Genomic DNA, 24,817 nt, shown 5'->3' with positions numbered 1-24,817 from the left:
GGCTTGGTATTTTTCATGATTGGCATTGGCCTAGTGAAGTGTATGGTAAACCACTTGATGAACTCATGTTCCTCCTCTGTTTGCTATATTTGAATCACCACTGTGGAAGAAGACTACATCGATTTCCCCCGAGGCAATGTCAAGCCATGGGGTGGTGTAAAGGACTGAGAAATATATTTGCGAGACTTTGTCTCACTATTGCCTGCTTAATGTTTGCTCTGCCTACCTGCTCTGGCTGGCCTGGTGCTTGGAAGATAAGCAGCAAAACCAGGATGTTCGCCTCTCATCCTTGCACAGTCACCGTAACAACGGCAGCGATTTGTGCAATCACCAAAACTACAGCCTAACATCTTACGCCTGCACGACTGAAGGTCAGTTGGCGTTCATGGCATTTAGAGGGGGATCCGATGACTAACAACCCCCTAAAGAGGTGTCCGCATGCACCATCGAGCTGGGGATTCACGCAATCATCACATGAGTGCCAAAGCCTACGAGGCAGAAGTGCCATTGCCCTGACTACCAGACTTGGGCAAGACTGCTGAAAAGCAGCCGTAAAACTCATCAACGGGACTGTATAAAAACAGGCATTAGGCAAGCATGGGCAGAGCTCTCCCCACTGAAGAAGAGGATCAACGGGACGCCGCAGGATCCATGGTGGTGTCTATCACTTGTTTTTTTTTAAGAAAATTTTTCTATCTTTTCTCCCTTCTTTTTATCGTTTCCCTCTTTTTTTTTTTTTTTTTTTTGGTAAGCAATAAAGTGAATTGACCTTTGTTTTTCAACTTTGGACCTTGTTTGTGTCTTAATCTTGCTTTGGGTGTATCCAATTTTTCTTTTCCCTTCCATACTTTTGGAATGGGACAGGGAGGTGGCAGGCAGATGCAGGCCTGGTAGGGAATACCTTACAGGAAAATGATTCTCTAGCAGATGCAAAGCCACCAGTATGGTCCTCTGCTAGTTCTCCCTGTCAGCAGGTCCATGACTAACACATCACCTTTTCTCCAGCTCTTATTAATCTCAGCTGGTCCTACGAGTCTTTGGCTATTTTTATACTGCACTATAATTAATGTCCAGTACAGATGACTGGGAATTTTCCAACCAAACTACAGAAGACACCAATGAATAAGAACAGGTTGTGGGAATGTGTTAATATCAATGGAAATTTCATTTGGGAAGACTTCTGATCCAAATTATATACCTTACAATAGCCAATAAGCTAGGCTCAGTTTTAAATTACTCCTTGGTCTGACTCAACTCTGCAACCTAACCACCAGGCTGCAGGCAAAATCCGAGTGGATTTCCCAGTTTCTGCTGTTGGAATAGCCCACTTCTCATGATTTTCATGATGTTCTGTGGAGCAAGGACCTGAACCTTAGCTCCCACCGTCCCAGGTTACAGTCCTCACAGCCGGGCTTGCCAAAATATTTCACGATTAACACGGAAAAGCTTCAAAGGGAGAAATTGAAACATCCTGCCCATTTCTACTCTTTCCAAGAATAGTCAGCCTGAGGGGGGTAACATGTTCCTGTATAAATGAAGACACAAGAACAAGGGCTTAACCTGAGTGGCCTAGAAGATCACCCAGGCACATTAGCTATTCTGGGACAACTTCCTTCACCATCTCAGTGGATTTGGAATAGTTTTAAACACACAAATTAGTGTGGTATAGGAAAAAAACATTCCCACCCAGTTCTAGCCCTGTGGCTGTATGGAGTCGCACCAAAAGCTCATCTGGCTCCCAGGCCCCTGGATCTAGGGAAATGCAAAGTTAGCTTAAAATTGTTTCCTGCACTGAGATTACCACGAGTTGGTTCTGGGCCTTTATAAATTCTCTTCTGCATCTGCAGAAGAAACTGTTCAGGGAAGATTTAAACTGTACATTTGATACTAGTTTGCTAGGCCCACCCCTGCACGATCCTCAAGTACAGACTTTCATACACGGCTCTCACTCTGCCCATGGGTACAAGAAGAAGATTTGTAAGGCAATAATGCCCAGGAGTGCTGATCTCAGGTGCGGTCCTACTGTCCTAGGCGATGATACCGTGAAAAAAAGTTCCCAGTCTGAAGAACTTCCTCCCTCACCTACATCCTCCAGTACTTACGATATCATCTAAGGGGTCGGGTTTTGGTTTTGTGTTGGTTGTTTGCTTGTTTTTAAGGTAGATGATAAGCTGGGAGACAGAGGGCAAACAGCAATGGGTCAAAAGTAGTCTCTCTGCAGGTTTGGAGGACTTCTGTGTGGAAATCTGGGCAGGAAGTAATGTATTTGGGAACTGTAACAGCTCTGCAGGTTTCCTATTCAGCTGTTAGCCAGGTGGACCTTGAAGGAATTTCCTTTTAGAAATGAAAGAAAAACATATGGTAGTATCTACATGCACTATTAAAAAACTTGAATATAAACACAGCATCCTGAATTATTTTTTATTTAGAACAGATGGTATTTAAAAAGGGAACGCAAAGGAAGTACTTAAGATGGGATATACACGGTACAAAACAGGTGAGTCAGAGGAAAGGTTCCAGTCTTGTTTTGCAAATTAAATCGCTTGCTGGAAAAACAAGGCTACTCACATTCTCAACAGAACAGTAGCAAAAATAAAATTAGGGGCCTCATTCCAGCCCTTTGTGCGTGTGTCAAACACTGACACTGTTTTTATTCAGGAAACGTGATAGACAGGACTTGCAACGATGATGCAAATCATGACTGAGTGTACTGGCACAGAGCTGCAAGGGGCTAAAGGAAATATGCATAATATCCGTTGAGTCTGGATCTGCTCTGTACTGTTAGTCACCCAATTCTGCAAGAACTGCTGCTGTAAACCGTGAAAGGATGGGGGTTGTTAACCTCCTGCGACACTGGCTGGAGATGGGAGGATCTGTTAAGTCTGTCTTTCTCATTTGCTGACACATCACAACCTCATCGCTTCACAGGACTCTTGCAACGAGTCACGGATATCTTCTTTCAGATCATCAACTCTTCTAACAGCATCAACTTCCTAAATGTTAAGGCACTGTCACTTTTTTTTTAAGCAACCCAGAAGGGATTACTGTGTTTACAGTGCAGAACTGGGGGTCTATTCTTCTATTCCCTGTAATACTGCCAAATGGCAACCTTGGCTTGGGACATGGTGCCATGAGTCAGTTACCTTGTATTTAAAAGAAACTAAAGCTTCCCTGCACCCAAGACTTGTCAATTCTATTTAGTTATGATGAAAGAAATTATTCTTTTTGTTGCAATACATGCAAATATTTTATACTTCATTACGTTAAAGTCATAACCACAAATACGACATGTTGCCCAATACCAAAAGGGAATCAGAAAGCATTTCAACAGAACAGTTCTTAATAGTGCTTTAGCAAAGATACCGCTGCTTTGTAATTTTCCTTTTGCAGCAGACGTCACAACAACTAATGAGAGCTTGTCCATTGATATAATCCAGCTTTGTATCAGGCAATTCAAACTATTCATCAAAAACATTCATTTGATCCTCAAAATCCAGGTGATGAGCTTATCTTTCAAGACTTGAATAATCATTTTGGACTCCTTTTTCTTTTAGCCTCTGACTGTTTGGGTTTTTGCTAATGTTTTCAAGTTTTTTTCTGTAGCTACAAAGACATGCAACACAATTTGAAAATATAGTATATTCTTTCACTTCTAGTGTTGTCTTTAAAAAGCACCTATCACTTCACTTGTCCTTGATAATATCACAAGATTAACCTAATATTACTACTGAAACCTGCGTGACCTTACGTATTAAAGTTCCAGTGAGGAAAGAGTCACGTGATAAAAACATATGTGCCATATGCCAGCATGTAAATGTACAGGTATGTAGTCCTAAAGGAATTCCTCATCCATGTATCAATAACATATGGTATTGAGATTTAATAGGTTAAGATTTGGTTTTATAATTCAGGCTATGCAAGTAATTTGTAAATTTCCGTGTTTGCTGCCATGAAATCAAGAGCCCTGCTCAGCAGTGAGCCACATCTCTTTGTTTGGCCTTTTACTGCTCATGCAGAGGCTGAAGCTCTTTGTCTTGCCCTTGATGTCCCTGCCAGCTCACGCTGAGCTTTGGCTTTCCTAACCCAACCCTGCATGCCTGGGTGATATTTCTAAAGCCCTCCTTTGTAGCCTGGCCCTGCTTCCACCTCCTGTACATGGCCATTTTGCAGTGGAGCTGCACCATGAATCATAGAATCATATAATCATTTAGGTTGGAGAGGACCTTTAAGATCATCGAGTCTAACTGCTAACCTAACACTGCCGAGTCCACCACTAAACCTTGTCCCCAGGCGCCTCATCCTGACGTCTTTTAAATACCTCCAGGGATGGTGACTCAACCACTTCCCTGGGCAGACTGTTCCAGTGCTTCACAACCGTTTCAGTGAAGAAATGTTTCCTAATATCCAAGTAAAACCTCCTCTGGCGCAACTTGAGACCTTTTCCTCTTGTCCTATCGCTCGTTACTTGGGAGAAGAGACTGACCCCCACCTCACTACAGCCTCCTTTCAGGTGGTTGTAGGGAGCGATAAGGTCTCCCCTCAGCCTCCTTTTCTCCAGATTAAACAACCCCAGTTCCCTCAGCTGCTCCTCATAAGACTTGGGCTCCAGGCCCCTCACCAGCTTCATTGCTCTTCTTTGGTCACGCTCAAAGACCTCAATGTCTTTCTTGTAGTGAGGGACCCAAAACCGAACACAGTACTCGAGGTGCAGCCTCACCAGTGCTGAGTACAGGGGGACAATCATCTCCCTGCTCCTGCTGGCCACACTATTTCTGATCCAAGCCAGGATGCTATTGGCCTTCTTGGCAACCTGGGCACATTGCCGGCTTATATTCAGCCGGCTGTTGACCAAAACCCCTAGGTCCTTTTTTGTCAGGCAGCTTTCCAGCCACTCTTCCCCAAGCCTGTAGCACTGCATGGGGTTGTTGTGACCCAAGTGCAGGACCTGGCACTTAGCCTTTTTGAACCTCATACAGTTGGCCTCAGCCCATCAATCCAGCCTGTCCAGATCCCTCTGTAGAACCTTCCTACCCTCAAGCAGATCGCCCCTGCCCAACTTGGTGTCACCTGCAAACCCTGTTGACGGTGCGCTCGATGCCCTCATCCAGATCATTGATAAAGATATTAAGCAGAGTTTCTGGTTTAGCTGAGTAGGGCTGCTGCTAAGTCTGCTTGTTTTCCCTGGTACCAGGATGGGCCATTCTCACATCTGGAGGATGCTGTCCGTATGGTCCTGGCAGTTCCCCTCATCTTCTTCCCCCTTCAGAGCTGCCCCCACCTGGTGCCCCATGTCTGGCCTCTGCGACGCTTCTCCCTCCTTCCCTCCCTCCTGTTGGGATCTTCATCTCCATGTTTTCACGCTCACTACAGCCAAGGCTGCCCTCCCCACGCTTCCTCGAGGGGTTTAAGGAAGGCTTCGTCCCCTCCCTCGCCCTGGCTCCATGGTTGGTAACATGCTCCCCCCCTACTGCCGCCCTCTCTGGCCTTCCCTCCGTTCTGACCCACGAGCTCTCCCCAGACCCTCGTCCGCTCCGTACATCCCAGCTGCTCCTTTAGCCCTTGGGCATCCCTCCTCCTCTTCTTCCCTGCCTGGCTTTCCTGATGAGCTTAGACACTCCATTGCAGCGCTCCCGCCACGCAGGCTGTCTTGCATGCTGAAAGGCACATTATTTAATGCATTAAGTGCTGTTCCAGTTCAGTACCTGTTTGTTCTACGTTTTGATCCTACAATATGGTATCAAAAGAACGACAACTTCCATGACCTGTTTATCTGCTGTAAACGTGATTGCTCCTCACAGGAAGGTAAGCAGTTAATCTCACTGTGGATCATTTGGATTTGGAAAAAGGCTGGGACATTCACACCTGCCCACTCTTTAAGAGGCTACTCAGAATGAAGATCGCATAAAACAAGATGCAGTTAGACCCCAAATGATCCAGGGCTCATTCCTTCCTTCCTTCCCTCCCTCTTTGCCTTTCTCTACTTTTCCTTTTCTTTCTTTCTTTCACTTCCTTTCCTTCTCTCCTTTTCCATATATCTTAAGAAAACAGTACAAAATAAACTTAGGTTTTCCTTGATGCTGTGAAGGGTTTGATATTTCTGCCAGGGAAAAATCTCTAAATTTTGCAACTGAAACCCATATTTTTTCCTTACAGAAGAGATTTTTAAGTAAATTCATATAGACTGGTGATGAACCTAAATTGAAAAATGGTCAAGTCTCTTGCAGAACAACTAGTGTCAGAGTTCTCAGATAGTCTTCCTTAAAGACTACTAAACCTTCAGTCATCTTGTAAAGAAAAGGCTAACTGTAACAAATTTTTGTGGTCACATGAGTTCAGCAGGAAATAGAAACCGTCACAGAAGTCAGCTATTTTTGTTTTCCTGGAGAAATTTGTCAAAGAACTGGTATTTGCTCATATGTTCAGTAGACACACACACACAAATACTCGGAGAAGAGCCAAATTGATCATATATTCAGTAGTCAATTTCCCCAGTAATTTAAATTCCTTGTTCTGTGACTTGGAAGCCATGAAAAAGTGTTCAGACTCACAATATTTTTTGAAATCTGTGCCTCATCTTCCACACCAGGATTTTCTACCATATCCAAATTTTTCTCTCAACTTTGGCTATTTTGGAAGCCATCTTTTGCTACTGGTAAGTCCAACACACTTGTAAGTGAGAAAGGAGGTATATAGTACCTACACAAACTACAGCTTTTAATTTATCAGTATAATACTATGAATGCTGAGTGAAAAGTTGAGTAATGTGAGAATAAAAGTATTGCTTTTGATCAAAACTACCTAGGAGAGAAGTGAAATTGTAGTGAATGGTAAAATTCCATCGTGACAAAGGAGGGGTAACAGTGGGATCTCAGATACTACACTTCGTCTCCTAGTAGTATCACTGTGTAGGTGGAGAGGAGAAAACAAGTAAACTGAGACAGCGGCATTTTTCAGGTGATGTGAAAAAGTCAAGAAGAGAGATGTGACAAAATTTAGGATGGCATCAGTAAGTGAACAGACAACGAGCTGGCGAATGAACTTCAGTACTGACTGGTGGGCAAAGTTGAGACCACTCACACCTGCCTCATGGTTTCTGCAAGGGCAAAATACCTTGGCATTATCATTCAAGCACTGCACCGGGCATACTTTGCTCCCTGCTTCTAGCACCACCCCTCTTCCTCCAGAAACTGCTGCCTGAGCTCATCTCAGGCAACACGAGCTTTTCTCCCCTCACGTCCAAGCTGAAACCCAGCTATCTCTACCCTGCAGGGGAAGGAGGCCGCCCCGATCCCTCTCCCCCTTCCCTTCTCCCAGGGAATGATGGGGGGTCTCTACAGCCACACCTCTGCCTACAGCTTTGTAAATCACTGCAGGAAAGGGAGCCGGCTAACAGTCTGTACCTGATGCAAAGTTATTGGCAGCGCAGTCAGATGTACAAGGAACAAGGCAAATAGTGCTGGAGAGACACAGCTGTCCATAAACCGGGGGTGCAACCTCACCTGGTGATCCTCTCTCGAGAAGAACGCTACACAACTGGAAGGCTGGGAAACCTTTCGAGGAGTGAATGTTAAGACTGTTTAAGACTATTGGGGGAACATGACAGAAAGTATTTTTAATGAAGTTTTGCAGAAGGCAGATAAGGAGTTCGTGTTGTCCCTGATTCCCTTTACTGTGGCAGAGATGGGAAATGTCTGCCAAGATACTCTTCTATTATACTCGACAAGGATCTGCAGGAAATTAATATTTGTGATTTTCATACCTTTAAGCTAATGTAAGGCAAGGACCGAGGGGACTGGAATTTTGTACAAAAGCTCTCCTACGGCATGCAAGTGTATGATGGAGTAGGGCCTGTGTATCCTAGAGGCAGTCTCCAGAAAAGGAAGCAGTATTTACGAGTCGGAGAATTTCTGTGCTTGAGGTGCAAGAGACTTCATGTCCAACAGGCAGGTTTGCTTCGCTTCCAGTCAGTGCAAGTCCAAAGGAGTTACACCGCTCCCAGAGCTGCTTCATAGCATTGCATGGATACATCAGTCTGCTCAGCTAGTTCAGGGCTCCTTACACCATACTTCACTGCATGATGAAGGCATTAGACCTGTGTTCGATATACAGTGGACTTCTATCTCACACACAACAGTTTTAGACTTGGGATTGCTCAACTCAAAAATCAAAGAGGACATCTTCACTGTGAATGCTACTATGCTAGCCTGGTCAAAAGGAACAGTGGTATCTTGGCAAGACTTGATCTGGGTTGGAAGGCTCACCTGAAAAACTAGTTAAGTAATGGGACAATTAATGCGTTTTATGCATAGTGCAGTCCCAAGCTGCCGCGGTACTCACAGGCCATCCTAACTAGTTTATAGCTAGTTCAGTCAGGTCTGCATTAGGCTGTCTTCCCAGAAGTGGCTTCAACATATGCAGCCTATCACAAAGGAGCCCTCAAAAGGAATTAATGATTTGTGCTTTTCCTTCTATCATTCAAATTTTGAATGAGAACACCATGTGGATAGGACTGGAAGAACAAAACACACTCATATACTTTTACAGACCTAGATGTAGGTGCATGCTCAGCATCTGGAGTTAGTGGTTTATGGTCTTCACAGTAATTCTCTAATATTAATGACACCTGAGTAAACTTTCCTATCAAAAAGACAACTCACCTATGCTATTAGCAGTTGGTAAATGATTTATAGGATCTGTATCCAATAACTAGGTGAGAAAAAAGCTGGAATACATTCTGCTGTTAACACTGTCACAGGCAATGTCATATCTAAAATATCTATCTAAAATAAATCTTGTCAGTTTTAGTAAAACAAGTGCTCTAGTGAATAATTTTAACCTTAACTTCTTAATGCAAGCACAAATTACAGTTTATAGGAACTTCACAGAATTTTACCATTTTACAAAATACATGGTTAAGAACACACTTCCCTCACCCTTAGGTGAGGATGTACTTTAACCTCTAAAAGGCTTCACTGGAAAGACTCAACAATTTGCCAGAATTAGTATTTCCAATATAAGACCTGACCAAATATGAGTTATGAGTGTTGAGAAGGACCAAGTCATACAGGGACATAACTATAGGAAAGATTTGCTCATCCTTTAAAGTCCTGGGTATTGTGTAAATAAATCTCCTCCTTTACTCTGCTGACTTCATATTTGGAGGTAAAGTTCATATACATATTTAATCTAGCATTATGAAGGTTCATAGAAGAGACCTGTACTTCAGGACTAGAAATCAGATAAGACCACTGCTTAAAAAAAAAAAAAAAAAAGCCCAAACTGTTGTGGCAAACCAGGAAAAAACACTCAATATATGTATTTATGGTAATAACAAAACACTGGCATTAAAATTAGTGATGGATTATGCAACATAGGGTATTCTAATAGTGAAAACTTGACACTAGCTAGCAGTGTTAATACATGGCATCAGGTAAAAAGGGTTCCTGATCGGAGTTTATGAGCTAAATTAGACTGATAACATAAAAGTCATAAGCACTGGAAGAAGCTGCTAAGGGTGAAAAAAGGGAGGTCTGAAAAACAAGTAGAGGCCAGTGGAAAAAAAGATGAGTTCTGTGTTTGTTTCTGTTTAGTTTGTTTGCAGCAAGGTTAAGAGGAATCTTGATCCTAGTCAGAAATGCTGGGATGGACAGATGATTTGATAGAGCTCATTATCAAAGAAAAGACTTCCAAGATTCAGTGGCCAGGATGAAGCTCACAGAGGTGAAATTCACACCACAAATCAGGTACAAGCGTTAAAGTAAATTCAGCTGTTCATACTGTTTCCACAGGACATTGTGTTTTCCTTTCAGAATGCTATGCTTTTACAGTATGTTACAGTTTACATAAATTACCATGCTGGATGGAAATTGCTTGGTGAAAACATTGCATGGCCTCTGTTAAACAGATAATAGAGAAAACAGTAAATCCTGACTGAGCAAAATCCAGTCTTTCTCACCAAGATTAGTTTTTGTTTATTTAATTTTCAAAACTGTTTTCTGCAACTCTTAGGAGCTCAGGGCTGGAAGTCCTGCTCTTGCAATCTCCACCAGCGATGAACAGTTGTTTAATCCATACAGGCCTGTTTTAATGCCTTCCCACTCCTTACATTCCCCTCTAAAACTACATCTGGCAAAGGCGAAATTTTCAGATACCAAGTCAAGAGGCTACGCAGAGGCAGGAGAGATAACATCCCTAATTTCATTTTCCTCTTATCAGACAGGCAGCAGTTCTGAAATGTGGCTCTGTGTGAAATGTGTGGTACAGTGGCGTCCCCACTGTGCATGGAAGTGGTATAATTATACACATCCAGGACTCAGAAGTGGTGGTACTGGGCATATCTGTCGTGGCGGGAATTAAAATGAGAGAGGGGGGTTGCATCGCTTAAAGAATCACCTCCAATTGTATTAGCAACAGAAAAATGATTTAATAGGAATTTGTATAAAAGTGCGACTTCACAGAATTCGTTGGCAAGGTTCACTCTATTACTTAGTACATGGATGAAATGCACACAGGAAAATTAAATCAGAATCAGACTAAACTTACGTATATAGGGGACAGAAAACATAATAGGGTAAAAGGGAATGTAGGAAAGGGTAAGGAAGACCCTCCCGTTGAGTCACGAGGTTCAGAGAAGACCCCCTTGCTTTCTAAACCCCTGTCAGAGTCTAGGTGCAGCTAGATCAACTCCTAGTCCCAGACTTGGTCAAAGGTTTATATCTAAAAGGATTATAATAGCAGCCTAAAATTCATTCACAGTTGAATAAAAACTAAGACAGTATTTTAAGTACAAATTTGAAAGTATTAACTTATATTTGCTATAACATACCTAATGTCTTATAATATACTTGCTATAACTTACTATAGACTATTCAAGTTAGTACATATGCATGCATAAGGACACTGAGAGAAATACATAAAAGAGGGGGGGAAAGAGGGGGGGAAAGAGGGGGGGAAAGAGGGGGGGAAAGAGGGGGGGAAAGAGGGGGGGAAAGAGGGGGGGAAAGAGGGGGGAAAGAGGGGGGGAAAGAGGGGGGGAAAGAGGGGGGGAAAGAGGGGGGGAAAGAGGGGGGGAAGAGGGGGAAAGAGGGGGGAAAGAGGGGGGAAAGAGGGGGGAAAGAGGGGGGAAAGAGGGGGAAAGAGGGGGGAAAGAGGGGGGAAAGAGGGGGGAAAGAGGGGGGAAAGAGGGGGGGAAAGAGGGGGGGAAAGAGGGGGGGAAAGAGGGGGGGAAAGAGGGGGGGAAAGAGGGGGGGAAAGAGGGGGGGAAAGAGGGGGGGAAAGAGGGGGGGAAAGAGGGGGGGAAAGAGGGGGGGAAAGAGGGGGGGAAAGAGGGGGGGAAAGAGGGGGGAAAGAGGGGGGGAAAGAGGGGGGGAAAGAGGGGGGGAAAGAGGGGGGGAAAGAGGGGGGGAAAGAGGGGGGAAAGAGGGGGGGAAAGAGGGGGGAAAGAGGGGGGGAAAGAGGGGGGGAAAGAGGGGGGGAAAGAGGGGGGAAAGAGGGGGGGAAAGAGGGGGGGGAAAGAGGGGGGGAAAGAGGGGGGGAAAGAGGGGGGGAAAGAGGGGGGGAAAGAGGGGGGGAAAGAGGGGGGGAAAGAGGGGGGGAAAGAGGGGGGGAAAGAGGGGGGGAAAGAGGGGGGGAAAGAGGGGGGGAAAGAGGGGGGGAAAGAGGGGGGGAAAGAGGGGGGGGAAAGAGGGGGGAAAGAGGGGGGGAAAGAGGGGGGGAAAGAGGGGGGAAAGAGGGGGGGAAAGAGGGGGGGAAAGAGGGGGGGAAAGAGGGGGGAAAGAGGGGGGGAAAGAGGGGGGGAAAGAGGGGGGGAAAGAGGGGGGGAAAGAGGGGGGAAAGAGGGGGGAAGAGGGGGGGAAAGAGGGGGGGAAAGAGGGGGGGAAAGAGGGGGGGAAAGAGGGGGGGAAAGAGGGGGGGAAAGAGGGGGGGAAAGAGGGGGGAAAGAGGGGGGGAAAGAGGGGGGGAAAGAGGGGGGGAAAGAGGGGGGGAAAGAGGGGGGGAAAGAGGGGGGGAAAGAGGGGGGGAAAGAGGGGGGGAAAGAGGGGGGGAAAGAGGGGGGGAAAGAGGGGGGGAAAGAGGGGGGGAAAGAGGGGGGGAAAGAGGGGGGGAAAGAGGGGGGGAAAGAGGGGGGAAAGAGGGGGGGAAAGAGGGGGGAAAGAGGGGGGGAAAGAGGGGGGGAAAGAGGGGGGGAAAGAGGGGGGGAAAGAGGGGGGGAAAGAGGGGGGAAAGAGGGGGGGAAAGAGGGGGGGAAAGAGGGGGGGAAAGAGGGGGGGAAAGAGGGGGGGAAAGAGGGGGGGAAAGAGGGGGGGAAAGAGGGGGGGAAAGAGGGGGGGAAAGAGGGGGGGAAAGAGGGGGGAAAGAGGGGGGGAAAGAGGGGGGGAAAGAGGGGGGGAAAGAGGGGGGGAAAGAGGGGGGGAAAGAGGGGGGAAAGAGGGGGGGAAAGAGGGGGGGAAAGAGGGGGGAAAGAGGGGGGGAAAGAGGGGGGGAAAGAGGGGGGGAAAGAGGGGGGGAAAGAGGGGGGGAAAGAGGGGGGGAAAGAGGGGGGAAAGAGGGGGGGAAAGAGGGGGGGAAAGAGGGGGGAAAGAGGGGGGGAAAGAGGGGGGGAAAGAGGGGGGGAAAGAGGGGGGGAAAGAGGGGGGGAAAGAGGGGGGGAAAGAGGGGGGGAAAGAGGGGGGAAAGAGGGGGGGAAAGAGGGGGGAAGAGGGGGGGAAAGAGGGGGGGAAAGAGGGGGGGAAAGAGGGGGGAAAGAGGGGGGGAAAGAGGGGGGGAAAGAGGGGGGGAAAGAGGGGGGGAAAGAGGGGGGGAAAGAGGGGGGGAAAGAGGGTGGGAAAGAGGGGGGGAAAGAGGGGGGGAAAGAGGGGGGGAAAGAGGGGGGGAAAGAGGGGGGGAAAGAGGGGGGGAAGAGGGGGGGAAAGAGGGGGGGAAAGAGGGGGGGAAAGAGGGGGGGAAAGAGGGGGGAAAGAGGGGGGGAAAGAGGGGGGGAAAGAGGGGGGGAAAGAGGGGGGGAAAGAGGGGGGGAAAGAGGGGGGGAAAGAGGGGGAAGGGGGGGAAAGAGGGGGGGAAAGAGGGGGGGAAAGAGGGGGGAAAGAGGGGGGGAAAGAGGGGGGAAAGAGGGGGGGAAAGAGGGGGGAAAGAGGGGGGGAAAGAGGGGGGGAAAGAGGGGGGGAAAGAGGGGGGGAAAGAGGGGGGAAAGAGGGGGGGAAAGAGGGGGGGGAAAGAGGGGGGGAAAGAGGGGGGAAGAGGGGGGGAAAGAGGGGGGAAAGAGGGGGGAAAGAGGGGGGGAAAGAGGGGGGAAAGAGGGGGAAGAGGGGAAAGAGGGGGGGAAAGAGGGGGGGAAAGAGGGGGGAAAGAGGGGGGGAAAGAGGGGGGAAAGAGGGGGGGAAAGAGGGGGGGGAAAGAGGGGGGGAAAGAGGGGGGGAAAGAGGGGGGGAAAGAGGGGGGGAAAGAGGGGGGAAAGAGGGGGGGGAAAGAGGGGGGGAAAGAGGGGGGAAAGAGGGGGGGAAAGAGGGGGGGAAAGAGGGGGGGAAAGAGGGGGGAAAGAGGGGGGAAAGAGGGGGGGAAAGAGGGGGGGAAAGAGGGGGGGAAAGAGGGGGGAAAGAGGGGGGGAAGAGGGGGGGGGAAAGAGGGGGGGAAAGAGGGGGGGAAAGAGGGGGGGAAGAGGGGGGGAAAGAGGGGGGGAAAGAGGGGGGGAAAGAGGGGGGGAAAGAGGGGGGGAAAGAGGGGGGGAAAGAGGGGGGGAAAGAGGGGGGGGAAAGAGGGGGGGAAAGAGGGGGGGGAAAGAGGGGGGGAAAGAGGGGGGGAAAGAGGGGGGGAAGAGGGGGGGAAAGAGGGCGGGGAAAGAGGGAGAAGAGAAGAGAGAGAAAAGGAGGTATACCTGTTAAAAATTCCTCTTGAGGTCAGTGAAAATATTCACATCGAATGCTTCAGCATTTGTCTCAACAGGCGAAGGGTCGAGCCTCGAGGAGCGAAGAGAATCAGCCCAGGTCGTGTCAGCTTTCGGCCACAGACCTCCGATTTTTGCAAACAGGAGAGTTTGCGAGCTCTGAGAGGTGTCCTGCTCAGAGGGAGATGCTGGTCCCAGCCCGCTGCGGTCCAGGAGAGCTCAAAGAGCCTCACTCAGTCCCGCTGCTTATAGGTTCACGAGGTGATCAACTTCTGTCATTAACAAATTGCTAGAATCCCAGCTGCGCTGGAAAATTCCGAGACTGTCAGAGAATAGCTCAAAACGTAGATACGGGATGCTCCAAGATTGTCAGGGGAGGATTGTAATGTCTCAAGGTCGTTATGAGAAAGAACTGGCTGCAGGTTGTTATGAGAACTGGCAATCTCTACTCCCGTCCTCCGCCTCCGCCGGGCAGCAGGAGTCCTTGAGACGCACAACGTATCTCCCTGTCTTAGCTGGGGAAGAGTTCCTGGCACAGCCAAGGGTCGCTTAACTGCCCACTCATTATTATACTTATGCTAAGGGCTAGCGAGCCTTCCCGAGTTCATAAATCAGCCCGGAGAGGGGGAAGGAAATGCACCGCCACAATATCTCAAGAGATTTGGCAGTTTGGGTCAAGACTGGGAGCTTCAAAGAATTTGTGAGATTTGTGTTCACCACACCAGCCTCTCCTTGCTTTTACAGGTATCTTCTTTGCACTGATAAGCGCAATTGCATCTAAGCATTACTTCTAGGTTTTCCTCCTAGATGTGAAATTCTGCTCAAAGGAGGAAAGGACAAGTCCAAAGGGTAGATTAACCATTTTAATTTCACTTTTGCGCTGGTAGCAATGACCCATTTCATTTCCTCTCAGGTTATATATTTTAACAGAGAATTCAAATACTTTCTTGTTTGGTTGTATTTCTCTTAATGTAAATATAGTCCATATTAATCTTCTCTAGCCTGGGCTGTTGGAAGTCCTCTAAAATCAGATGTCTAATTTTGAAGTCTGTACGCATGATTGTACAACACAAATAAAGTAACCACACATTTTTTTCTGTGCAAGCTCAAGAAATAAAGGACGGTGAATTATTTTGAAGCAGCATCATCTTTTAGCCAACTGAGAAACAACAGGGACAAACTCAAAAACCCACTCTGTCAAGAATGTGTACCTGCATTCAAAGGTACTAGAGGACCACATATCCTAAATCTGTTTAATAAACCAAAGAAATCAGAAGGATTTTTTTTAATATATAAAATTGTATTATAAATTATATCAGTTACATCAACAGTAAGTCATCTCTGCTCTGGAGTTTGTATTATTTCTTGGTAAGAAGTAAAAATGGCAACAATGACTCTTAAGTACATTTAGGATATCGACGTATATACTCTGAGGTGTGGTTAATTACAATGATCTTTGCATTACACAGAAACAAAAATACTTAACATAAACAACCAAGGTTAAGCCTTGAAAATTCAGACTGTGCCATTTAGGACTCCTTTTACAAAATGCCCAAGTATTTTTTGAGCATGTTTCTGAGCACATCAGAAGTCTCCCCCGCTTTTATGGGAGTCTTTTGGATAAAAGACAACTGGAGTCATTCTGCTAAATCATTATAAGCTGAGATAGCTGCTCCTTAAATAGATCCTTTCTCTAAACAGTTGCAGGGTTTGGGTGACAGATACTGGGCTAAGCAGATTAATCAATATAGTTTTAGTGATTAAAGGCATCCTCATTTGCTCCTCCTCAGCATCTCAGCTCTTTCATTCTAATCATTCTCAATAAGAAATTTTATGGAGCTGAAATAGTACTAGAACTGGTGGAAAAACATGCCAAGGAATATATTTTCCGGGCCATCTTCATACAGGATAGTGGAGCACATAATTACGTTTTCTTCTTTGCAGGTTGCTTTTACTTCTGCTACCTTTGAGGCTTTGCAACCTATGTCAATGATAAGAATGCCACAGGAATACAGCATAATGGATAGTAAATGGTTGACACTGTATTATGAAAAATCAGAATCTACGGCTGGGTTAGAAAGTCTGAAGTGGATTGCAACCACAGGCAACTTCAGGGAGGTTTCTGAAGAGCAGCAGAAGTCGTACCTAGCTCTGATCTGAGTCATATTATGGCTGTTGCAAACTGCTGTCTATCCAGAGAACGCCAGTATTTGCCAGTTATAATTATTGATGTGCACAGGACAACCCTGGGCACCTTTTTTCGGGGCCCCGAGGGCACCGCCAGCCCTGCCTGTCCCTGCCTAGACCCCAGGAGTCCCCCCACCCTGCCCACCGCCCAGGACCCCACGGCAGCCCCCGGGGCCGTCAGCCCCGGCGATGCCGCAGCAGAGCCCGTCTCCTGCCCTCACCCACTCGGCAAACCCACGGTGCTCCCAACCCATGCAGCGTCCTGAGCATATTGCCAGCATTTAAGTAAACCGTGCTATTAACACCATCCCTACGAAGTGGAAAATCAACCATGCTTTACAGAAAGTAAGTGAAAGTCTTTAATTTCATCTAGAATGCCATAGATATTTGGTTAAAAGTCCCAAGACAGAAGCATGATTCATTCTCACGTGGCAACACATAACCAAAATGCATTTTTTTAGTAAGCAATTTTATTTTTACGTGAGTTTTAAGTGGGAAACTTGCTTCTAATTGACTTCAAAAAAATAATATCTGTGATCAGACTTCTATTAATGTTTTTTTTTCCCCAAGCTTTGCAACTGATTGGAAAGAGGGTGCCCAGGGAGAGGAGCCGAGGCTGACCCCCCCATGCCAGCCAGCCGGCTGAAAGCAGGAGAGCGGGCTCGTAGCTCCGGGCTGGGCACAGCACATGCTGCCCAGTGCACAGTGGGGATCTCTGACCAAAAAAACAGGGATAATGTTATCGGTGAGATATAGGGAACATGGGACTCCTTTAGAAACCAGTCTTCATTAACTCTGTTCTTTATGGAAAACTTATTTTAGAGAGGTCAGTGAAACACAGCTTGCCTTAACTATTTTTTGTTCGTCAGCAAGTACATTCCAGTACTTAACAAATGAGACTGTCCCACTATCATGTATAACTTCTCGATGAAGTGAGCAATTCATCCAATGTGGTACCATAAAACATTGGCAGAAGCAGAAGAGAAGTAGGAAACCCAGTTCCCTCTTCCCTGACTAATCGTGAAACTGAACTTCTTTTAGTTTTTCTTTATTAAGTCAAGACTATCACTCTTTACAGAGATTACATTTATCTTCCATGGAAAGGAAATCAGTCTTTGCTATGCTTGCTATCCAAGCTTCTCACAGCACAGCACAAATGCACAGATCTTATTCCCGGGCTGCTTAAACGCTGACTGACACAACTATTAAACAGGGAACTTTAATAAAAAGCCTTCAGTTTTACAGTTTCACAGTGCCTGTGATCTCAGGATTTAAGGCCAGGCTGTAGGTACAGAGGAGCAAAATTCTACACCCCTAAAAACCAAAGGCTAAACAGTGTGACCATATCATGAATCATCTAAATTCCTTTCTGCCCACGCTCTTTGCAGTTATTTATGACAAATTCAACAAGTTCAACAACAGGAAGAATGAAACAAACAGATGGCATTGTGTTTCAGCTCTGGCTACTGTCAACTGGGCTTTTAACCAAGGTGGACCTGTTCTATCCTTCCTTACGGATCATCACTGGTCTGAGAATGTGCAGTACCTACAAGTGCAATGGCCCTCTCTTTACTTGCAAGTTATATCTTTGCAATGCAGAACCATCAAAATGGGACTGCTAACCCCCTTCTTTAAAATGGATATTATATACTGCTTACAAAAGAGAGTAGCGTGAAGGAAAATCCATCAAGGCAAATTAGGTCCTTTAACTTTTACAGGTGGAAAAGTACAGTATTTGCGCCTTGTTTATGTGCAAATATGAGAAATGGCTTTGTCAGAAAAGTGATTTTAGTAGCATTTAGTGCTATGACCTACCCACAAAACAAGAAATATTCTCTTGCCAATTTAAAAACTAATTGCGGAAGGAAGGAAGGTACGAAAGTAAAAACACTTCTGCAATCATGCACTATGTGTCAAGAATATGTTGAGAAAAGAACATCTTATAGACTGTCAACTGCTATGGGTGCCCCCTTCTTCTCCAGCCCCATGTTCCCAGTCCCCTTCTAGTACAAGCTTGTGCCAGTTTGATCTGGCAGTAAGCCAGTCCATAGTAAAAAAGAATAAATCTTTTAACTTTTTTGCCAGGTTCGTTTGTGATTGGTTTCATGCCCCAGAGCTGTTTTACTAAGAAATCACCTAAGCGATATTGTTGTTGCAAATGAGGGGATAAATGAGGGTTTAGATAAATTTGGGCTGCCTTGAAGCCGTACCCTGCAGCTAATGTCCCAACCATAGACAACAATATTTCAACTGTATGCAATCTTAGCTGCCGATCTCTGTTTGATTCTATATTTGGTTTCGCTTTGCACCAGCATTTATATTCCTCTGATGGTATCAAAAGCCACTTACCATAAAAGTTCTTGGAGGAGAATAACGAACATGTTATACATTGTTTTCTTCCCAGAGTTCACTATGATGCACAATGTCATGTTATCATGCAATGAGAAACACAGTACTGAGCAGCACCCAGTTCATTTCAATTGTATTGTGATCCTGAAGGGATCTGCCCAACAATGCTGTTTAAAAAAAGTATTTAACTTTTGTGGGAAATGTCACAGACTTCCATTGAAGCTTTTCCTTCCTTAATACGGCAGTCGCAAGCTTAATAACTTGAAGCAATATAGCCTTCTCGTTCCCACAAAGAAAGTATTTCAGAGCATTTGCTGGTCTGCTGTAGAAGAGCATAGCATGAAACCAATAGTAAATGGTATTGTTTTACATTACATGTGTACTTATTGTTTCATAGCTTAATGTTCAAAGAGGAAATACTTCTGACAGAGTGCACTATGAAAGCATGGGATTAGCAGCAGAGTCAGGACTAAATTAAATAAAGCAGGGCTCTAAACGTCTATTCTCTCTTTGGAGACATCCTTCATTGCAGGTCACCACGAAGGGACACACAAAGGATAAGACAAGACAGTTGTCTGCTCAGGCAAGTTGTTGAGGTCAATAAAGAGAAATGTCTAACTGAAAGATGGTGTGAAGTTTAGTGGGTGATTAAATGGCAGCTGAAATTCGGATAAATGTAGAGCAATCCTGACTTTATATACCCATTAGTACAGGATCTGACTCAATGTTTCCACCTCGTAACAAGATCTAGGGGTTATACTTCCCTGAAAACCTTGGCTCAGTGTCCAGTAGCAAACACAAAACCAACTACATATTAGGAAACTCTAAGTAGGGAATGGAGAACAAGGCAGAAGATATCATGCCACTATATAAACCCCTACATTTTAAATACTCCTACTAAATGTACTCCTACATTTTAAATGCTTCATATAGGTCTCTGACCATCTCAAAATGTATGCAAGAGAACTGGAAAAGGTGTAGAGAAGGGAAAACATGTGGATCAGTTTCCACATGGGAAGTGATTAAATGGGCTAGAATTCTTCAGGCTCAAAGAGAGATGATGGAGAAGTAATGACATCAGTAGATGGCATGTTCAAAACAGAAAGATACGGTCCTCATACAACATGCAGTTAAGCTGTGCAACTATTCACAGCTTTGCTGTTGATCCTAGAATTATAGATGGATTCAAGAAGCCCTTGACAAATTTATAGACACCATTCTGGCTGAGGAGAGACCTTGATACTTCAGGAAGGTATTTCTTACACCTTATTATGTTCTTTCCTGGGCATCCACTGTTGGCCTCTGTCACAGGCAAGACATTAGATGGATTTTTAGTATGAATGAGCATATTTGTCCTTACGTTCTTAATCAGATCCTGAACTAGATAAAGCTGTCTGCCACCATGTAGTTGATCCAATTTCACCTGTGATTGAAGAATGATGACTTTTTGGCAACAGTAAGCATTGTGCAAGGGCTAAATAATGAGTATCATTTCTATTTTGAAGTATTAGACACACCTAACTGTTTCAAACCCTAGGCAACCTTGACCACAATAAAGCATGTTGTCTGAATGATTCTCTAATTTTAAGAATATCCTTCATAAACCACAGATTAAATTTGTTTCAGGGCAGATAATTATTCAAGTCTCCAGACAAATGAGGTTGATCACAATGATATATTTTATCCTCCTAGAATAATCACAGTGGAAAGCATACAGTGAAGCATGCTTATTGAGAATCCAATACAGACCAAGCGTCCTTCTCCTTCATAACCTCTCTTCAACAATGGCAATAAACAGATGTCAGTGAAGAGTAAGTAGAGGGCACGGTACTCATCTCAAATATTCTCCTAGCCACCACATATTTTCAAATCAGCGTAGTCTAGGCCTAACATGATTTGTCTGTTTAGCAACCCTGAATAGATCTTTCCTCCAAATACTTATCCTTTTGAACTCACGTAAACTTTCAGTATCCACAACATCCTTTGGAAAGGAGTTCTACAAGTCTACCACCCACTGTGCCAAAACCCACCTTCTTTCATTTGTTTCAGATCCAGTTCCTACAAGAAGCCTCTCTCATACTGCAAGAGACAGTGAGCAGTCAATCCTTACCATTAGCTCTACACAAGGTGTGATTCCGAAGACCTCTGTCATATTGCCTTCTAAACCCTTTCTTTTCCAAGCTGCCAAATCCTACCCTGGTCATTCTTCTGGCATATACTCGATCATCCTTGTTTATCTTATTTGGGCCTTTTCCAGTTGACTGTTTTCACAGTCAACCTTTTTTTACGGTACGGGAGACAGAACTGCACACAGTATTAATGCTGAGGGCAAACAATGCATTCATGCATGCAAAACAATGCTATTGTTTTGCTCTTCGTTCCTTCCTAAATCATGCCTAACTTTTATTTTGCCTTTTTTTGACCACTACTGAATAGACTTTGAATTGATATTTTCCATTGAATTGCTGCTCATAATCCAAAGGCTTCACTCCTGAAATGTCACTGGTCAGCACAGAGCCCATTATTTTATGTAAAAAGGGTTTCTTCCTCCTTACCTTTACCTGCATTGAATTTTATCTAACATTTTATTGCCCAGTCACTATTCTCAAAAACTCCTCCTATACTTCACTGTGTGTCTTCATCCTTACTATGAGAACAACTTCATTTCCTCTGCAAATCATTTCACTTTTCGCTCACTCTCTCCCTTGTCGTCCCCCTCCCCAGTCGTTTCAGCAGCACAGGTTTGGGCACGGACCCCCACAGACTTCTGTGACTTCTCTCAATTGCTATAATTGACATTTGCCTTCCACCCTTTGAATCCTGTCTCATAGCCAATCCATGTCTTACCCACGGCTCTTTGGATTCCCAAGAGCTTTTAAAGGAAACTAGCTTGACTATTATCAACCAGCCATTTTGTCTCTTCCCACATAGATCACATATATTCACATGTCCGCTAATTCAATTATTTCTCAGAGTTTTACTAACTCAGTGGGTATAAATCTTATGCTACAGATGTGTAGTTTCCTTCCTTCTCCCTGGAACCTGTTTTAAAGACTGGCATAACATTTGCCGTTGGTGCAGTCCTCATGTACCAAAACAGTTTTAAACTGAGAGCTTACACATTGCCATTGGCAATTCAGCTATTTCATCCTTGACTTCTCTTAAAGCACTTGGGCGAACACTGTCCGTCACCGGTTGGTATTTGCATTGTCAATGTTTCCACAACATCTTTAGCCACTTCAGTGTCAGACATACTCTCTGAGAAACATCCTCCCTCTCCAAAGGAATCCAACACAGATCTCCAAGTTAGTCCACAGTGAAAGCTTATGTAAAGAATTCATTTGGCTTCTCAGCAGTGGTCTTGCCCTCTCAGTGCTCCTTTAATGCCATGAGCACTATTTGGCTCTATAGCCTCTCTGGTACGCTTCCTGCTCTTGATATGTCTGAAGGAATAGTTAGTATTCATTTGATCCCTTTTGCTCATTGTTCCTTGAGCTCTATTTTGACATGCACTATTGCATTTATACAATTAATCTGCCAGAGTTTACAATCCTTTGTCTTTTCCTCGTTTGGATACAATTTCAGCTTTTTGAAAGATGTCTTCTTATTCTAATAACCTACTTAACTGTGCTGATTAGACACGCTTGCTTCCTTTTTACTCTTATTCAAGCCTTTCTTAACAGGTGGTACATACTACTGCTGGGCTTCCAGTAACCTCTTTGTAGCCTGCAAAGATTTACTCCCTTTAGGTTCAACTTAACAAATTCCTCATTTTCACATATTTCCCCTTTTTGAAGTTGTGTACCACTGGGGTAGTGATGGTGGGGGGTGAGGCTGACCTTTTTACCTCTTTAAGGATGCGAAATTTGAATTTAAGACTTGTTTGCACTCCCATTAAAATCAACACTGGCTGTGTCTAAGGAGGGATGGGTTAACAGCTACAGCTCAGGACTTACTGGGTTTTAAAGGAGTAATTTCTGTTGTCTCAAAGCTGCTTAGAAATTGGTAACATGATTAAGACCTACTCAAGGATTTTGGCCTAATGAAAGTCAGAGGTACTAAAAACTTGTAGTAGGACTGAATTCAACAGTGGGCTACATTAGCAGCCTTCAAGCTGAAGAGTAATTTATATAATTAAGAGCACTGTCCTTTTGCCATTTATTTAGTAGTGCCGTTTATAAAGTATGATCAACAATCCCCTCTTTATTAACTTTAATATGTTACATATGTTATTTGGAGTATGTCAACCATAGTTTTAATTAGTTAAAACAGGGAGCCACTAAAAATACACAGTAATCAGTGAGAAAGCTGAGACTTTAAGCATTCTTTAGCTCATTTTTAAGCTGGTACTTTACTAAATCCCTACAAGCTCTCTAGATCATCTGATACACCTACAGAACATGGTAGTTCGAAAACATCAAATTAACTTTTGTAAGAGCCATTTTGTGAGATACATTTTTTTTTTTTATGGTTGACTTCCCTTTTTTAAAGCTGAATCCTGTCAGGAAAACAAAGCAATTATAATTTATTTCACACAGATAACATCTTCTTGTGGTTCAATTCAAGATATTATTCAGTAAAGAAATTTCTTACAAATTTGGCTCAGATTTGCATTTTGCTATAAGAAATCATTAGTCCTCTAAAAATACTTGCAGTGCCTCCAAAAGTTTTTACTAATACTTCTCAATATATTGAAAAAAAAAAAGGGAAAGTCACTACAGGTAACGTAATTCATGTTAGGCAAACCTATGAAGCCATCGAGGGGGGAAAAAAGTCATACTATGCTCTATTTAGAAACTATGACGTATGTTACAGACAAGTGGCTGAAAACAGTACAGGTAACAATATTCCTGGCATGGTTGAAGAGAGCTTGATTTTACAGACTTAATATTCTTCACATGCAGTATTTTGCATGTCATTTTCCAGATCTTATGAAAGACAATCCTAGCAGTGCCTATCAGCAGAGCTGGAATTTTAATATCATGGCACAGACCTCTGTCATTTGAGCCAACAGTAATATTCACAGCAGACTGCTCTTCTCGGTTCAGACAGTTCACTGGAGGAGACACACATGGCTTTTGCTGAGCTTTTTCAGATAGTAGAGTCCAATCGCTAATTCCTCCTAGTCCCTACTGCCTACTTGCTTTTATCCTACTTTTGCAGACCTTTTCTGTTTCTCTCTGCCCACACCCGCATCACTCCTTGTCCCTTTCTTTACTATCCCCCTCCCTGCTCTGATCCCTGTTGCTACTCCATCCTATCCTCTTTATTCTTGTCTCCTTAATCTTCTCCAATTTGCTTTATTTCTATCGACAAAACGATGTCATTTTCTCTGGTATTAGTCATAGAAACAACTGCAAGATTTAAGCTCATGCTCAAAAGCCTTTTCTTCTTGGAGAAATACCTGAAGGAAGTTCAATCTCAAGTGCGTTTGGCAAATATAAGCATTTGGTAAATCGGAGCTTACATAAAACCCCAGCTACCAAGCTGTCTGTAACAGTTAACTAACCCTTTGCCACTGTCAGGAAAGCTTGTAATAAAGAAGGCCCTCTAAATTTAGCTTGGAATCTAATCGTTAAAAATTAAATCTAGGAGCTAACCTTCCCCCTCACTGCCACGTCTGCAGCCTGGCTCTGCCTTCACCCAGTCATGTCTGTGCAATGCATTAGCTTCTGTGGAGAAAGTGGCGATTTGGTATTTTTTATGAAAATTTCAAAAGGCAAGGATGAACCGTGGCACCCTGCAGGCACACATTCTCTTGTATATGCTTCTATTTTCATATCAAAACCCCCTCCCAAACCCAAAGCTAATGAATGGCAATTGGATACATGGGTAAGAAACCCCACAATTCAGGATTATTGCTCTGAATTGAGCACTGCATGACATCGAACATCGCAAAGTCAAAATAATCATGGACACCCTCCACATGAATAACCTGGCCTGAATAACCCAGACTAATGCTGTCTTGGGAAAAAATACTTTGAGAACAAACATGTGACCAATCACATTATCACCCCTTATTAATTTCTTTCACAACCTCTGGCAACCCGAACATTTCAAATTCTTTCCTAGTGACATCTGTATTCATGCGTCTAACTTAGATTAAAACCCACAGCAACAACACTACCCTTGTGTAAGTAAACATCCCTGTCAGCCCTGTTCCCGTACTCACCGAAACCCGTTGCCCTTTGCAGCCCTGCTATCAGCTCTTTCCTATCGATCCGCTTTGCGTGACCAGATACAATTCTATCCCACGGCCACCTGTAATCCCTGCACCTTCTAGTGCCCAACTGACAACAGTCCCGCTCACTCATTAATTCCCTGCTCTTTTCCTCACCGACTCCTAATACCTCTCAAACGCCCCATTTCTGTCATTTGGGAATTGGCTTAAAACTGCAGGAC

General features: G+C 44.6%; 1 protein-coding gene across 1 annotated transcript in view; it reads left to right on the top strand.

The window, feature by feature from the left end:
• The first annotated feature begins 2,039 nt into the window (after positions 1-2,039).
• Positions 2,040-24,817, top strand: part of BASP1 (brain abundant membrane attached signal protein 1) — a 123,244-nt gene continuing 100,466 nt past the window's right edge. Inside the window, exon 1 of the mRNA XM_052781235.1 lies at positions 2,040-2,052. The gene's annotated coding sequence lies outside the window, so the exon portion shown is untranslated. The remainder of the gene's footprint in view (positions 2,053-24,817) is intronic.

This window comes from Harpia harpyja, chromosome 1 (genome assembly GCF_026419915.1).
Source record: "Harpia harpyja isolate bHarHar1 chromosome 1, bHarHar1 primary haplotype, whole genome shotgun sequence".
NCBI lineage: Eukaryota > Metazoa > Chordata > Aves > Accipitriformes > Accipitridae > Harpia > Harpia harpyja.
The sequence above is the reverse complement of the archived record's forward strand: the minus strand, read 5'-3'. Positions and strand labels throughout refer to the sequence as shown.